Here is a 16,855-nt window from a genome sequence, read left to right on the forward strand (position 1 = left end):
TAAAATCCCAAAAATACAGCCTAGAGAAGAGAACATGATGCTATGTAATTAAAGTATTATTAAATATGCTGTATTCCAGAGTGGAAGAAAATTCTACTATCTTTTGGAGGCAAAACAATTTTATGTAAAACCAGGAGGCGTACAGAATTCATATAGGAATTTTTAATTGTTTTCCTTTTTAAAGGAGAATGAACAGATTCTGTCTGTAAGAAAAATCAAAGCAGCTTGGAAAGCAGATGAATTTCCTATCAAGAAAACATGCATCACACAAATGGGACAGAGGTTCTTTAAAGCCCTTACAGACCTCACTGTAGCCAAAATGTAGAATACAGAACCTCTGTGATACATTAAATTATGAATCTTATTTATATGGGCATCTGTGTGCTGATGTCTCAGAATGTCTTTGAAAGATCTGTACTGCTATGATTTTTTTTTTTTTTTATGTTTTCCATTTGTACCACAATCCTAATAGCTGCCATTTTCCCACTCCTGGGGCTTTCTGTAGATCAGTGGATGTTAGGTTTAAACTTCTGTTTTCTTTGATGAAGCTTTCAATAAAAAAATAAAGAAAGAAAAGAGCTGGGTGACTCTGTGTTCTTATGGCACCTTTCTGCAGAGGCTTCCCGAGGCCGTGGCTCTTGTGCTGAGCACAGAGGGAGCGGAAAGGCTTTGCAGCAAAGTCTGCCTCCTCTGCGTCTTCACCAAATGGAAGGAAAGAATCGGAGAGACAGGACGGCTCTGTTGCCCTGTCATCAGCACAATCACCCACATGTTAGGAGGTGAAATACAGGAGAAAGTTTTTCTCACACCAAGACTGAGTGTTTAATACTAACAAGTATCTGCTCTCCAGGCTCTCAGCTGTGCTAACTTGCTAGAAGAACATTGCCTCTGTTTCTGAGGCTTATTTAAGAAGTGACTTCAGGGCAAAAGTTGCCACATGGAAGACAGAAAAACTGTATTTACGGAGTAAGTACAGCCTAGGCAGTGGTAGTGCAAGCCATACTTCGTCTTGGAAGGGAACTGGAAAGTAAATTGCCTCCTTGGCCACATCTCACGGGGAATGAGAAAGCTCTTTGGTGCATTTCCCCATGGCCGCTTCAGTCAGCAGCTCTCGTGTTGCCATGTGCATTCCTTCCCACGAGGGCCGTTTCTGTGATGAAGACGAGGGTGGGCTGGAAGTGCCCAGTAACTCTCCTCCCCAGCCAAGGAGCTTTATTCACAGGTTGGAAATCACCGAGTGCTCCTTTTTACGTACCAGGAACGTGGCTGGCTCCTTCAGCACTAAACATGTTTTGTGGGATTGCCTGCACGCTTTCTTTTTCATTCTTTCTGCCCAATGAAATCTCCACGGGTGAGCTTCTCAATCCCTTCAGCCTAATCAGGAAGGCCCAAAGAAATCTTTAGAAGACGGAGGAGTGGGAGGAGGAAGCAGGTGAGAGGGGTTTTTTCTACTGCACCTATGCTGAAATGTCCATTGCTGCTGGTCGTGAAGATGGTGAGAGAAGGAGGAAGGGAGCCTGAAGCAGGGAGCCTGCCTGGCACCCTGAGGGGTAGCTGAGGAGCCTGGGGAGAGCACCAGAAAGTGGGACACTTCGTCCCACCAACACAGGTGATGCCAAGGTGTTTTATAGCTGATGCTCTGGCATTCAGGTTCATCTTTGTCACTTCCAGGATTGCTCCATTTCCAAGTTCATTCCACTTCAAATTCTGCTAACGAGGGTATCACTAACATCTGTGGTGTTAGTGCCTTTGGTTTTGTTGTGTGCCGGTTGGCTGTCCGTGTGCGTATGGAACCAGGCTAAGGGGGTTTTGCATCATCTTCCACAAAAGTGCAGGTAAGAAGGCTTTCTCCTCTCATCCTCCTGGTCTCACCATCAGTGTCAAAAAAAAAGTTAATTGGTAAATGATATGATTGTGTTTAACACTAAGTCCCCTATCTGTACTATAAAATCAAAATCACAAGGACAAATGGGCCTTTGTAATGTGTGAGGTATGTTGCTTCCAGAGGGAGACAGTTGTGTTTATCAGTAATCTGTATCTGGAATGGAAGTCCAGGACTTTCATGTGGAGAAAGCCACGTGCTCTGATTATCACTCCTTGAGATTTCAGGCAGAGGGGGAGAAAAAACCCAAGACAACAACTGCTGTAGAATAAACTGAGGATAATTCCACACTTACCATGTTTAAATACATTTTATTTGTGTTCTTTTGAGTGACCAGAGATTGCAAATGGAGAGCATGGTCTCAATGTGCCGATAATGATCAGCAAAACAGAAGCAAAGGTTCAGGAGCAGACGGGACTGCAGCAGAAGTTACTGACAGTGGCAAACAAACCAAGATACAAACCTAAGTGTCTGCCCGAGTGTTGACAAACTTGCTGTAGTCCTTCTCTGTGCCTTGGCTGCTTGCCCCCCTGTTGTCGGTCTGGTCTTCAGGAGAAGACTGTATGCTATGCAAAAGCCTCCATTTGACTTAGCAGAGCACAAGCCACAGTGATAACTAGCGGCTGGCAGACGTGGTCCTGAGGCTGCACGCAACAGGGGATGATTTTGCCAGGCAACTGGTAAGCCTGCCTGGCGGGGAGCGTGCTGCCCGGCACATCCAGACAGGCAGGCTGCCGCAGCCCGCTGCTGCACGCAAGGCAGTCGTCTTGATGGGAAGCAGGCAGGAGACAAGCAGCTCTCTACTTAAGCCCTGCCAGAGCCTGTCGGCTCAGAGAAACACAGACGTGGTCAGGAACGTTTACGATGTTCCTGAAGAAATCCGCTCTGGGGGAAAGACGCTGTGACCAAACCACTTCCTTCCTTTAAAAATTTGTACATACAAACCTCTGCCAAAAGCACGCTCGCTTTTATCAGCTTGCTTTGCTCTGATACATCACTGAACTTATCTGGAGGGACATCAATGATAAGTAAATAATCTACTGGATATGGGCACCACTTTAAATGGGGGAATTGAGAGTTGATCTAGTTTAAATGATGTAGCTGGTTTTTAAAGTTGAACAGGCTTGGGTTTATAGGGTGGCTAGCCGAGGCCTTAAGCTCTGCTGCACTGAAATATAGCTGAAAAATAGAAGTGTCTGAGAAACAGATAGAAAGCATGATTTACACCTATTATTTGACTTATTTCACCATTTGTTACCAGACAATATATTCTCTATCTTGTGTGGAATTCAGCCGTTGATACATGGCCAACTGAAAATTGTGTAAACTCCTTGAACATCATTCCTGTGGGATCTAATCCCACATTTTTCACTCAAAAGTCATTTCCTCCTTATTAACAGTTGTGCTACACCACACAGCAGCCCACTAGGATGCTCTCTTCCTCAGGTAGAGCAACTTCTACCCCGTGTCGATCTCGTATGAAATACTCTGTAGTGGAACTCAGGCTCCTCTGAGCTTTCCACACGTGATCTGATTATTTTCTAGTTAATCTTGGAGACGTGCAAAGGAGGTGCTTGGCCACCACTGAATCCCTTTTCAGTACAGAGGAGGAAGCAGAAGCAGAGGAGTAGACAGTTGATACCAAGACACAGCAATCATTAGCTGGAGAAAAACAAGGAAGAAGTTGTTTGTTTGAGGAAGGTAAAGCAATAGAGAAATCAGAGTTCTTTAAAACTTCCCTCCCTCTCTCTTTCTCTTGCTTGGGAGGCACGCACAGCCAGCCAACAGAATTAAAGTTGTGTATGTGCGTTCTCAGGTGCAGCGTGCGGCCATTGGCATAGCTAAACATGCGTGTGTCTTCCTGTTCATGGCCACTCGAACGCTCACCTGAGCCTTAACGCCCATGCACAGTGAACAGAACCGAGTAAGCCATCAGAAGTGGAGATCTGATCCAATGCTTCCTTTCTCAGCTGGTGCTGCAAGTTCCAGCAGTGAACAGTTGTCTTCTTAACAACCACCCCGACAGTCTGGCTTTCTTGCTGTAGAGGTGAGTCTTCAAGAGACCCAAAAAGTTACCACTTTTTTCTTTTTTTTAAATTGTTTCATTTTTGCAGTGTCTCTTCCCTGTTTCTCAACTGCGTCTCTGGTATTATGTCCCGTGCATGCTTCCAAATGAGCAAATAGATATTTGTTAGACACACAGAGGCCCCAATCTCCACTGGGTACTGTGCAAACACAGAAAAAAGGTGTGTTCTTCTAGGCTTATGAGGTGACAGAAAATGATCCGCTTAATCCATTAAGTGATTCATATTTCTGCTAGACCCTTGGACAGAGCTGAGTACAGCGGGCTTCAGCGTTACTGGTTACTTTTCACAGCAATAGCTGGCTATAGCGCAGAGTTCGAGGACTGCTTTCCAAAATCCGTCTCCCTTTTCACATATTGATTGTACTGTGAGGGCTTTGGGATGTAAACAGCTGTTTGCAGATGACTGTTTTTGGAGAATATCCAATTCTTTTTTTTCCCAGAAGAAAACATGCTCAGAAGAAACATCTACTGCTGTTTAGACAAATAAAATTACCCAGTAGTTTCAGTTGGTGAAAGTGCTGCCACCAAAATCATCTTGAGGTGTATGATTCATCCCTGTCCAGACCCGTATGGCTTGGATGAGATATTTCTTCAATCCAAAAAACCTCATGTTGGAGGCCTGACTGACCTTTAAATGGTGCTGAAGCTTTGAGCTTGCTCTGACTAGTGATGAATGCTGTCTATAGCAATGACTGAGATAGGATGCTCATGGCAGGGTTGTTTCTAGTACGCAAGACAGCTGAATTGTCTTTGTAGAAGAGGGCCTCACCTAAACTTAACCTAGATGGGAAACCCTTTTCTTTAAGGACTTGTACGGTGAGCTAGCCATAAAACTGTCCCTTCTTTTGTCTTTTGCACTGAGGGCAGGGGTTGCGTTGGAGGTGTTTTCTGCAAATCACATTTTCTCCTTGCTTTCCCTTTGAACACAACCCTTTCGGTGCTCACTGCATACTGGCAACAGTGTCTGTGCTTCTGATGAGGAATGTGCCCCCGCACAGAGGCGCAAGAGGCCCCTGGACAAAGGAAGTTTCCTTCCACATCAAGGACTTCCCTGGGCTGCAGCAGTAGTCCTTCCATTTGTCAGCCCTGGCTGCATGAAATATGTTTATTACTGTAATATGTTTCAGCTCTTGCAGACACCTCCTCCTGACAGAAAGTACGGGAGAACGTCCTCCCTGTCCCCTCTCCAACAAAATAAAAAGGTGTCAGAAACTTCCTACAGCTGTGGTGACCCAGGATCAGGGAATTGTGAAAGCAAAAACCTCTGCTCTTCAGCTAAATTCTAGTTTATTTTATTATAACTTCCTTCTGCTCACAATCCGTCTGTCCCATCCACGTGTCGCATCCTGTCTGGCTTGTAGAGTGTGAGCTTTTTGAGGCGATTTCCATTACTTGCCTACACAGCATGTAGAAGAAACCTTCAAAAAGTACCCAAGGCATGAGTGCCAAGCTATAATGACACTGGATTTTCTGCTGGGACTTCTTTGGTTATTTCTTGCCAAAGCATATTATTTTTTATTAGGCTTGGAAAAAATTCTCATTAAAAAATAGGGATTTGAGCATCAAAGCTCACTGTGGTAATGTAGACTGTTTACCTGAGAGGAGCAGTTCATCTGCTGAGTAGGAGTATTAAAGGCTGTGGCTAATTGGACAAAAAGGGGCGAAAATAGACAAACTTCACCAAAAAAAGAGGCAGGAAATTACTTTCCCTAACTTGGAAGAGACTTTGCAGACTAGTGAGGCTCTGCCCCATTTTGCCTCTCCTTGGAGGCAGCTTCGGTTTAGGGAGGTTGAGGTAGACGGAGCATGAGCTGCCTCGATGAATGAATTAGCAAATAATTTTGATTAATTCTGCGCACAGATAAAAGGGAAAGGACTGAAGCAGGGTGGATGGCTGAGGTGCACACAGGCTGTGAGGGAACAAGGCAACTTGAATGTCAGATCGCAGGACATCAACACCTGGCCCAGAAAATTGTCTCCCCCTCAACGTGGCACAGACAAGCATTCACTTTATCAGTAACAAGGGCTCAGAAACACGGGATGAAAAATTTTATAGCAGGATTACTTTTCCCAGTAGTGCTATCTACAATGATCCAAAATAAAATGATTTACAAAATAAAGCCCCAGTCCCTTTCCTCCCTCAGCTACTCGTTGCCTGCCCCTGCTCCCAGCACAGAAATTTCATCAGCACAGCGACACCTGACTAGGGACATTAGCAGAAATGCAGTGAGAGAGACCGCTGTAGCCCTGAGTATTTCAGGCTTGTTTCTCTTGACTTCCTCGGTATCATTCATATTTTAGGTTGCTGATTTTCTTTGACAGGAAAGATGACATAGAGGTAACTTAATTTAAAATAATAAGGCTTAAAAAAAAAAAACAAACAAGCAAAACAAAACAATGACTTGAATTACTGTAGAGGGTAAGGGAGAACTGCACCCTGAAATGGCTTACTTCCTAAATTAAAAAAGAAGAAAAAAAGAATTATACACTCCTTAAGATTCATACTTGTGTGATAAGTTTGTTTGTAGACTAAGGTACTGACCAGAGGGAAGAAAGATGGCTGCTTTCAGTCCTCTGCAAAGTTCTGCTTGCCTTTGCCCATGTATAAAATGCCATTTAAGAGAGACACTGTGCTGTGGATATCAATGTATGTACGTGTATATAAACAGACCCATGATAGTTTTATGCAATAGGGGCTCTATGTAGCATTATCTTCAATCTTCTTTAAACCGTAACCCATCCTCAGAACTCGAATGAAAAAGCAAAATGCACAGCCAACAACTTGTTTCTTTCTTCCCACAACACTGTCAGTAATAAAAACCGCTTGGTAGCAAGGCATATGTGTAAAACGTGCCTGTACATTTGATCCGCCTCACTGCATGCCAGTGTGAGCTTGGGCTTTTGCTGCCCTCATTTTTAATGGCTGCAGGTGCTACTTGGTGCAACAGACACAGCAGAGAGATGTGGTCTATGGAGAATAAAAAGTATGCAAATGTAAGTCTCTAGACAGGAAAAATGATCTCTGTGCAGAGGTCAGAGAAGGACCTAAGTAGGGGAATCTTTTCACCGTAATCAACAAAAAAACTTCTCGCTCCTCTCCCATAGCTTTACTTGAGAAGCCTCCGATCCTCCTTTCCTTGCAGTAGGCTTCATTACTACTTTTGTCTGCACAGTAGCCCCTGCAGCACTGTCTCCGCTTCCCACCAAATGCAGATCTATTCAAAATACTTGGTGTTCCTCTAGGTATTGAGCATTCAAAACACAGAACGCCAGTAAGAGCTGAGTGTGTGCTAGCTGAGCTTGGTCCAACAAGGCAGGATTCCACCCGTGGCAGCTGGCTGCTCTAGTAAAACTCTCCCGGGCTCATGAAATAACTGACATGAAAGTGATGTTTGGAGCAAGAAACGGAACTCATTTTTCAATTGACATTAAAGAGGAAATCATTTTAGTGTCAGTTGATACTGCCCAGGCACATTTTCAGTAATTAAGGCTCAGAAAAAGCAATGGAAATACCTACGAGGTGTGTTAAGAATGAAGCCAGAAGCAACGTGTGAGAGGTGCCAGCTGAATGCTACTCGTAATGGGAAACCTTATGGAATTCAACCACAGAGGGAACAAGTAAAGAGCAGCCCAGAAGAATCACGCGTGGAGGAGCCTAGATTATGCCTTTGAGGACGGTGCGAGGACGCAGGACAGACAGAGGTGATTTCAGAGGAAGTGCGAGGCATGTGGGAGTGTAAGGTATTCTTCTGATTTTGAGGTACTGAGGAATAAATGCTACCGTATATCCCCTCTTGCCTCAGCTTTGAAACACTTCTGATCCTGTTCCTTCCCTCCCTGTTGGCTAATACAGCATCCATATGTGACGGTTCGGGTTTTGGTTTTTTCCTTATTTTGTACTCTTTCGTGATATTAGATTTCACTTGTACATCCAGTTACAGGGTTTGGAGGTTTTGTCGAGAGTTTTGGTCTTACTTTTTCCATATTATATTTTGCAACATAGTAATCACTTCGTAGATACATTCCGTTATGCACAAAATCAGATGACATTCCTGCATTTTTACAACCAAAAACCACTGAAAGAGAAGTCAGCTTGACCCATAGGATAAGCATATTTTTCAATATGGAATGCCCAAATCCCTGAAGGATTTTTCTGCTATACCTCCCTGACTGTCCTTGAGGCCCCAGGTGAAATTACAGTGGTTCCACTTTGTTAGCCCTCAGCAGAGGTGGATATCTAAACTTGCAAGGCAGATACTACCAAATCCCAAGGTGTATATTCCTTGCCGTTGATTGCCTAAATACTTTCCAGATTACCAGATGCTACCAGCGTCCTCCAAGTTTGTGGCACTACCTATGAGCAGAGTTTATTGTTGAGTGAGGATGTGCAGCAGCACCCCAGAGAAAAGAGCACACTGCAACTGCAGGTGATAATGCTCCTTTGTGAACCTGCAAAGAAATCACTGAGGCTAAAAAGCAACCCCCTTCCCTGCTCCCCAAAACTGTGACGCCTTCCCATTTACTCTCAGCTTCTTCACTCAGATGTCAGTTCAGGTGAGTGTTCATAAACAAATTGTCTTCAAATGGCTTTTTCAAGGTTTTATGAGGAAATGAATCAGCTCCCTTGTTAAATCCCAATTCTATTTTATGTTCTGGTTTTCTTATAGCCACTAAGAGCCCAGTCCCCCTCCCATCATAGAGAAAAGACAACACTCCCAAGAACTACAAAGGGAGCACGTGTATGTTCACAGTTTTGTAATGTGTTTGTTTATCTGTTAAGATTTGCTTTTTATAAATCTTTGCTATTTTCCTGCTGTAACTCTTCATAGCAGAATACACTGCTCTCTTATTTATTCTTGACAGATCCTGTATAAATTTATGGTTGTGCATCAATAATAAGAGTCATTAATCATAGTAACAATGCACATCACAGGGTCTTCCAGGATTCACCACTGAACTTGCTGAACTGTCCTAGAAATGACCCACCCCACCCCCCCACCCCCCGTAATTATTTCTGGGCTTACACACAAGGAGCTTGGTTATAAAAACTGGGAAAAAATAGATCATTTTCTCCCAATGGATTTTAATGATGGAGGTGGGGAAGAATCTCAGTTACAGGGAGATAGAAAGGGCAAACTATACTTACTGGCAAAGGGTTTAATTTCTGTAGTAAATGGAAGATTGTTTTTGAATAACTCCTAGTCAGTCAAAACTAAGGACAAAGATTTTGTTAAAAATGTACAAAAATTGTTCCCCAAAATAGCCATTGCTTTTCTTTAGCTTCCATTCTTCCAACAACTACATTAGCCAATAAGAACAACTTCCCTATATTCTTCATTTATTTACATAAAGGAAAGAAATAGCAGGAGGAAAGTAATCTAACATATTAGAGCAATGGACAGTAAATCCAATTCTATACCCAGTAAAGTCAATAAGAATTATTCTGCTGAGTTCACTGGATACAAGGAGAAGCCTGTGATTCAGACATCGTAATGTAAGCAATGAGAAACAAAGGAAAACAAGAGCAAAAAGCAAGGATTGCAGAAGTGAGGCAATGGCAGAAACAGGAGTCATACATTTTAACTCCTTTTTTTCTTTTGTTTTGACTGAGATTTGAAAACACATTTTGACAACTCTATGTTTTGGAGGGCAAGCAATAAATTTAATTTGCCAGCTATAAAGTTGGTTTAACCACAACTCAAGTCCTAAAATCTTTTCCAAGATTTTGCTCTCTCTTTGTCAAGAAAAACTGCTATTGGATTAGGATGTTATCTCAGCAGGGATGGGATTATTGTTTGGTCACATCACCTTTCTTCCCCACTGCCTTTCCATCTGCTTTGCGGAGAGGGTTTGATGGCTGTCAGGGAGGTGGATGGAGCCTTGTGAGAGCCTGAGAAGGAAGGGGGGAAGTGATAGACAACCGCTGAATGGGCAAAGGGTAAAGAGAGCCCGGGGAAAGAAAAGGCAGGAAGAAGAAGTGTAGGTGGCACATTTGCCTCATCTGCAGAAGCTAATTATCAGCTAGTATATGGATGTGTATTTGTGCTTGTTCACCTATGTATTTACAGTCTCTGCTTTCCAGAGTATTTGCTTTGTGACACACTTTGACAAACTTTCCGTCCTTTTTTGAAACATCCCAGATCATCATTTGATTAACTGACTCATTTCAGGATTTTCATCTGAAAATAAGAAAGCTGAAATAGGTCAAGCTACCTTTAAAAGAGTATGAACAAGATATAATGTCACCAGTCTTAGTGATGAACATTTCAACTATTTTTTTGTTTGTTTCTCTACAACACTCTGGTTTTGCTGCCTTTATTTCTGCCATGGAAGCCTTAACAATGTTATGCCTGATCCTTAGTCCTCAGTAGAACTGTAAATACACAGTTACAAGTATATAATAACTCTGTATAAAAGAATATTCCCAAATAACCAAATTTTGCATAACCTAGTGAAGAATTAGACCTTACTCTCATGGGGCAGGTTCCCTCAGGCCTTGGTCTGTTGTGATGTGAGCGCTGTCCTTGAAGATAAAAGCTTTCTCTTAGAAAGTAACTAGTCCATTTATACTTTTTTTCCTTCAAACTAAAGGGAATTTTGAGAAAGCCAGCCCAAATTCTTCATTTAGAACATGAAGACTGCCTTCCTCTGCCTATATGGCAAACATTACTCCCAAGTAATCTTTAAAATAAATCATTGCTTATTATTGTCTAGAAGCCCATTTCTATCTCAAGAACTGCATCTACTGAGAGAAATGGAGACAACTCATGCCCGATGAAGTTGACGGGGCATCAGAAAAAAATAATTGACCTTGTATTCATGTAAATATTCACTCACTGTAAAAAGGCTCGCTATGAGATGCAGACGTTGAAGACGTCAAAGATGTTTGCTGTTCCGGTAAATCTGCACGACTCCAACCCATCTACCTCAGATAGAATCAGGGATGGAGACAGTTAGAAATGTCAGGGAGTCTTTACATTTTTCCATAACCCATTTAAGCTTTTTGTGGTTTTAAAAGCTCATCAATGACTACTGATCCATATCAATGAGTGTGACAGTCTGGGACAGTCAAGGTAAGAAGCTTTGGGTTTTGAGACAGACTGGAACTGATTGGTTTTTGATGAACACTGCAGCTTCTATAAATCATATGGATCAGTTCTTCGTTCTGTTGGGGTTTTATTCATTCCTTCCTTATTTTAAGGATACCTGCACTTGTGTTTTTTAACATACCAGTAGAGCTGCTGCTGACTTCTTTCCACCAGATGGCACCACAGACTGTAATCCATAGCCACTATCTATATGGGGGTGTATATATATTTGTGTAAATGTATGTGCATATGAACATAGGCATAGGCATGTATTTGTTGGTGCAAATGTATGAGTGCTAGACACCTACAAACCACACCAACTTTACTTGTCTCTTATCCTACCACAGAAGGAGAAGAAAGACCAACCGACACCTTGCACTGAGATCACACTAGAAATAGTGCTTCTATATTTGACACATTCATGGTAGAGGCACTCTGTACTATTAAAAAAAAGATGCTTAAAGAGACAATGTATATTATGAACTTGTCGTGGTTTAACCTCAGGTGGCAACTAAGCACCACACAGCCGCTCAATCAACTTCCCCTGCCCCAGCGGGGCGGGGGAGAGAATAAAAAAAAAAAAAAAAGCAAAACCCGTGGGTTGAGATAAAGGCAGTTTAATAGGACAGCAGAAGAAGAGATTATGATGATGATGATGATGATGATGATGATGATGATGATGATAATAATAATAATAATAATAATAATAAAATAAAAGAATGTACAAGTGATGCACAATGCAATTGCTCACCACCTGCTGACTGATGCCCAGCCTGTCCCCGAGCAGCGATCACTGCTCCCCAGTCAACTCCCCCCAGTTTATATACTGGGCATGACGTCATAAGGTATGGAATAGCCCTTTGGCCAGTTGGGGTCAGCTGTCCTGGCTGTGCCCCCTCCCCGCTTCTTGTGCACCTGGCAGAGCATGGGGAGCTGAAAACTCCTTGACTTAGTATAAGCACTGCTTAGCACGACTAAAACACCAGTGTGTTATCAGATTATTCACATACTAAATTCAAACCACAGCACTATACCAGCTACTAGGAAGAAAATTAACTCTATCCCAGCCAAAACCAGGACAGAATTTTTACTTTCTAGCACAATTTACAGTAGCCACTTTCTTCTAAATTGCAATACCTGCTGCATGGTCCTTCTTAAATTCAGTTCAGTTATTGAAGGATTATTCCTTGGAATCCAAATTTGAAATCTTTTCAGTCCAACTGTTCCACATTGCAATATGAGCTGTCTACCCAATGCTTTAGTAGGAAATGGAAAGGGAATGCTTTTTCTATCGTAACTGGTTACCTTCCTTACCTTAATTAGACTCTTCGATAGTTTGATCAAACACCTTCACTGTAAGAATACTATAGAGATCTGAAACATGAGCAGAAATTAATAATGCACACAGAAAAATAGTTTTAAAAGAAATTGGCAAATAACATTCATAAAACGTTCATTATATTGTGGGTTATATATTTAAAACACACTTGACAAGTTTGATTGTTACTTAGTGTTCCCATTTTTCTTCTTAATTAATTCTCAATTGTTTCAGTTTGCTTTAGAAACAAAAGCTCTCCTTGATCTGAAGAGTCTTCAGTGGGATTTGTCAGCTGACTGCTTAATGTCTGAGGTCTTGCCTTCAAAGACATGTGAAATAATATTACTGTTTTTGAGGACACCCATATTTAATTGTTACTGTAAAGGACTTGCTGGAAAGGTGCTGTTTCATGCTGCAATGTAGATTAAAGTTATGTGACTATCCTTTGCAAACAGTTTATCAGATCCATGAAGTCTTTTTTGGTCTGTGATTCATTTCCAAGCTATTTTAATTTCTGACGTTTTCATAATTCCTAATGTTTTTCCCTCCACGCTTTAAAGAGCTATCTTAGCTTGCGCTATTATCACTACTTTGTGGCAATTCCTGTAATCTAGCACAACAATAAGAGGCACAACAGAAATGATGCAGTCTTAGGTAGTGTATATGGAAAAAAAAAAGTGTTTGTTGCGGTTTTTTCTTCATCTGTCCATTTCCAGCTGTTCCTTCCCTGCTCCTGATTAGGTGTCACAGCGGTGAAACTGTCCTCTTCTCACCCTACATCTTTAAAGCATTAATTTCCAACCCTTTCCGAAGCGGGCAGGCACCTGCTGCCTCCAGTTCCTGCTGAAGACATCTTCAGCCTCTCTTAGCCTCCAGTCTTAGCTGGGAGCCTAAGCAATCCCCAGTCTATTGAAAACTTGCATGGGAGCCACCAGGCAAAAAAATGCATTGCTGATTTATGATGGGTGTCCAGGAACCAGCAGCAAAGGAAAGGGATAGCGATTGAGTTACTGGCAAACTCATAATGCCAAAAAGCAAGCCGAGAGTCTCCATTTAAGTACCTTCAATGGTAGCCTAGAGAGAGGGAGAAGAAACATAATTCCTAGGATCATGAAACCTGGACAAGGCTTTTATGTGACAGAAAAGCTGCTCTGCATTCAGAAGGCTGCAATTTTGGCTCCTAACATACCAGTGCTTCTGCTCCACACGGTACCCTGCAAAACAGGCTCTGGGTGTGAGAGCTGGGTATCCACGCCGCAGTTGTGAAGCTCCGGGTTGAGCCCGCCTCACATGACAGACATGCTATATAAGCTGCAGTATGTGTGGGAGGCAATAAATCATGCTCTTTGGAAATACTGCCATAATCAATGACCAGGAAAGATAGATAGTTGACCAGGGAGAAGTGTGGAAATAGGTCTTAGCTTGGTACAAGGGATGGACTGAGATGCTTGTTAATTGTTTTCTTCAGTCATGAATGTCATTTCTTAAAAGCATACTGTAAAGTACATTTTAATGCCTCATCCTTTAATTCTCTTCTGTTTCCCCTTCTTCACTGCCTGTAAATGCATTGGCTTGTGGGCTTGATGGTACTTAATTTGTACATTTTTGCTTAATTTGATGAGCTGTAAGTGCTCTTTTAGCCTACTGTGAGCGTTCAATAATCCAAAGTGGCTGTGAAGTATATAAGTCCTGTTGCTGCTTTATAGTGCCTGATTAAAACAGAAATAATGTATTATGAAATCCCACTCAAATGTCTTTATTGGATCATAGCTATCCATCATAACTCCGAGGTAAAAACTGTCTTGGCTTGCTGGGCTATTTTTTTCCCTCACTATCAGTCTACATTAATAAGTGTGATGAAGTTAAAGCAGTAGCCTCCTCATGGTTCTCTGGGTGTTTTCTATTAACATGCAATTTTACATTTCAGTTTAGTGGTAACGTCCCCATCCCTTCACCTGTGCCCAGCGAGTCCAGAGCTCTGTCTCTAACTCTTGGGGAAGGTTCCTCAGTTGCCCCATGTAGAAAAATGGGAATAAGAGTCTTTTCTCAGCACCCGTTTCAAAGCATAATTGATCATGTTTGCAAAGTATTTTGGACCTTCAGACACTTCTTTCTTTAGGGAAAAAAAACCAAACACCTTTTTTTTTTTCTTGAAGGATGCAGCACAGATTATTTTCTAGATTTATCTGTATGACCTGTAGGTGACAATGTTTTTTCTACTCTCTCCCCCTAAGTCTCCCTCGCACTGCCCAGATGCAGAAGCAGCACAGCTAGAGGTGTGACTGCTCAGACCTGCCCCTTTCTGACAAAAAGAATGCACACTTGCAAACTGCTGGGCAGAGGATGATAATACCATCCTACGTACTATACATCAGGAAGGATTTCTATGTGCATTATCCACAAGGACATGTTTCCCAGATGAGGACTCCCTACTCCTCCTCCTTCATCCCTCTATGCTTTTCCTTCTCCCCCCCCCCCCCTTCACATGGTCCTTAATATCAGGATGTTCTAACCTACTTTTATTAAGAGGTTAAATGAAGCCAGAATGCTCCAGAACAGTGTTCTGTCTCATCGACCTCCCCTCCAGGCTGTGTTCTGTAATTTCTCCCGCTGTGCTGAATTGATGCTCCTCTCCGTGTGTGAAATAAGCAGTCGCTTCCTGAGAGGAGACACGCTGCCTTCTGAAGTGCCCATTCAGCACTGCAGAGGACAAACTGTCTGGCAACAGGGGTGTGATTCAAGGGCTGCGATATACGGAAAAGAACAAAAGGAGGGAGGTGCAAGGGAAAGAGGCTGGAACACAGAATGAGGAGATAAACAGAAGAAATGGGGGAGAGACTTAGGTTAGGGAACAAAGGCTATGAATATTAAAATTGGTGGTATAGTGATGGAGCACCCAAAACATAGCAGGTTCTTTCAGACAGATAAAGCATGCCAGGCGGGCTTACTCCTGCCAGGTAATACTCTGCTGTGAAAACAGGTCCCCTGAAAGCAGTACGACATTGCACTGGCACATATCTTTTATTTTAAGTGAAGATTGATTCTATTGAATGATAGAACACCTGAAAAAAACCCCAAGGAAGGTGCCTCCCCCAATGTATAGTAGATCTGAAGCTTTTCCCCCAAAGAATTGTTTTTATTCATTTCCGTTTTATGTAATATTACAACATATTAAGCCATACTCCTATTTTAGAATATAAATTCCAGGTTTTCCTGGCCATTAAGATTAATGTCTAATAATCCTTTGCCAACCCATCTTTCTCACTCCACTAAGTCCCATCAGGAAAGTATTTTGGAGAGTCAGATTGTATCAATCACGCAGCTGGGACATGTACAAGAGGGCTGTACTTCGAGAGCCCATTGGAGTGCTGCATAGAAGTTGGAACAGAAAATCTGGAGAGACAGGAAAAGTTTGGATTTATTACAACTCATCATTTTCACATCAGAGTGACTGAAGAGCATGTGTCTGAGCGCAAGAACCAGCACAGGCAGTCCATGCCACCCGTGATCTACGTGCACGTGTCCGTGCACAAATGCTGCAGTTGTGAGTAGCACTACTTGGTACTGCGTGACCCTTGTTGGTCAGAGGGGCCTACATCTCTTTTCCATCACAGTTTCAGTAGCCTTGGCCTTTCACAACATAAATACCATTGCCTTCTCTTCTCGCCAAGGTTAGTTTGCTTGGGCAGGAGCAGCTCTGGTCCTCGCTGCTTCTACATTGATCTGCAGCAGCTCCCCCATCTCTGCCCACTGAGCTCTGATCCCAAGGTAGATCCTTTGCTGAGAGAATCAGTTTCAAGTAGGGAATCGCTTTAAAAAGGGAGATTTTATAAACCAATTTGGGGCTTTTTTTAATTTAGGGGTAAAAAAACCCAAAGCCCTGGGCTTGTGTCTCCTCTATGCATCTTTTGAAACTGTCATTCGCAATAATTTACGGAAAGGCAAGCTGGGTTGTTAGGAAGCAAGATTAACCTCTGAAAAAGCCACCTATAAATGATGAAAAATGCCCGTTCTGGTATCAGAAGCACAATAACATTTGCCTGACTTCGGGATTTACTACCAAAACTAATACCTGGATGCCCTGCAAGCTGTGCTGTGCTGTAGGTACCAGCTGGCCTCGCTGGCTGCTCATGGACTCCCATCAGCACCTTTCCTGGGCAGCGCGGGTCACCCGAGCAGCCCCGCGAGCTCAGCTTGAAAAAAGATAACGCCCAGCACTTGAGACCTTCTCTGGCAGCGCGACTGCCAGGCACGGCCCTGTGTGTGCTCAGCAGCAGCACTGAGCGTGGTCAGCGGTGGCCCCCGGCCCCGGCCCCTTCCAGAAGGTTCTAGGCAATCCCCAGCCCAGCAGCTGCCTCCATTTCTGTCTTTCAGTGAAATGCTTGGTGTACACAGTAAATGGCAGAGAAGCAGGTGGCACCCTCATGCCGTCCCTCACAGCGTGTTCGTGCTGTGCACGAGCACCTCCGTGGGCTGGGAGG

General features: G+C 42.9%; 1 long non-coding RNA gene across 1 annotated transcript; it reads left to right on the forward strand.

The window, feature by feature from the left end:
- Positions 1 to 3,637: 3,637 nt before the first annotated feature.
- LOC142406626 (uncharacterized) lies at positions 3,638 to 12,772 on the forward strand. The gene is made up of 4 exons (XR_012774638.1): positions 3,638 to 3,929; positions 8,281 to 8,522; positions 8,636 to 8,707; positions 12,609 to 12,772. It is a non-coding gene; the product is annotated as an uncharacterized LOC142406626 (long non-coding RNA).
- Positions 12,773 to 16,855: the final 4,083 nt, after the last annotated feature.

This window comes from Mycteria americana, chromosome 2 (genome assembly GCF_035582795.1).
Source record: "Mycteria americana isolate JAX WOST 10 ecotype Jacksonville Zoo and Gardens chromosome 2, USCA_MyAme_1.0, whole genome shotgun sequence".
Taxonomy (NCBI): Eukaryota; Metazoa; Chordata; class Aves; order Ciconiiformes; family Ciconiidae; genus Mycteria; species Mycteria americana.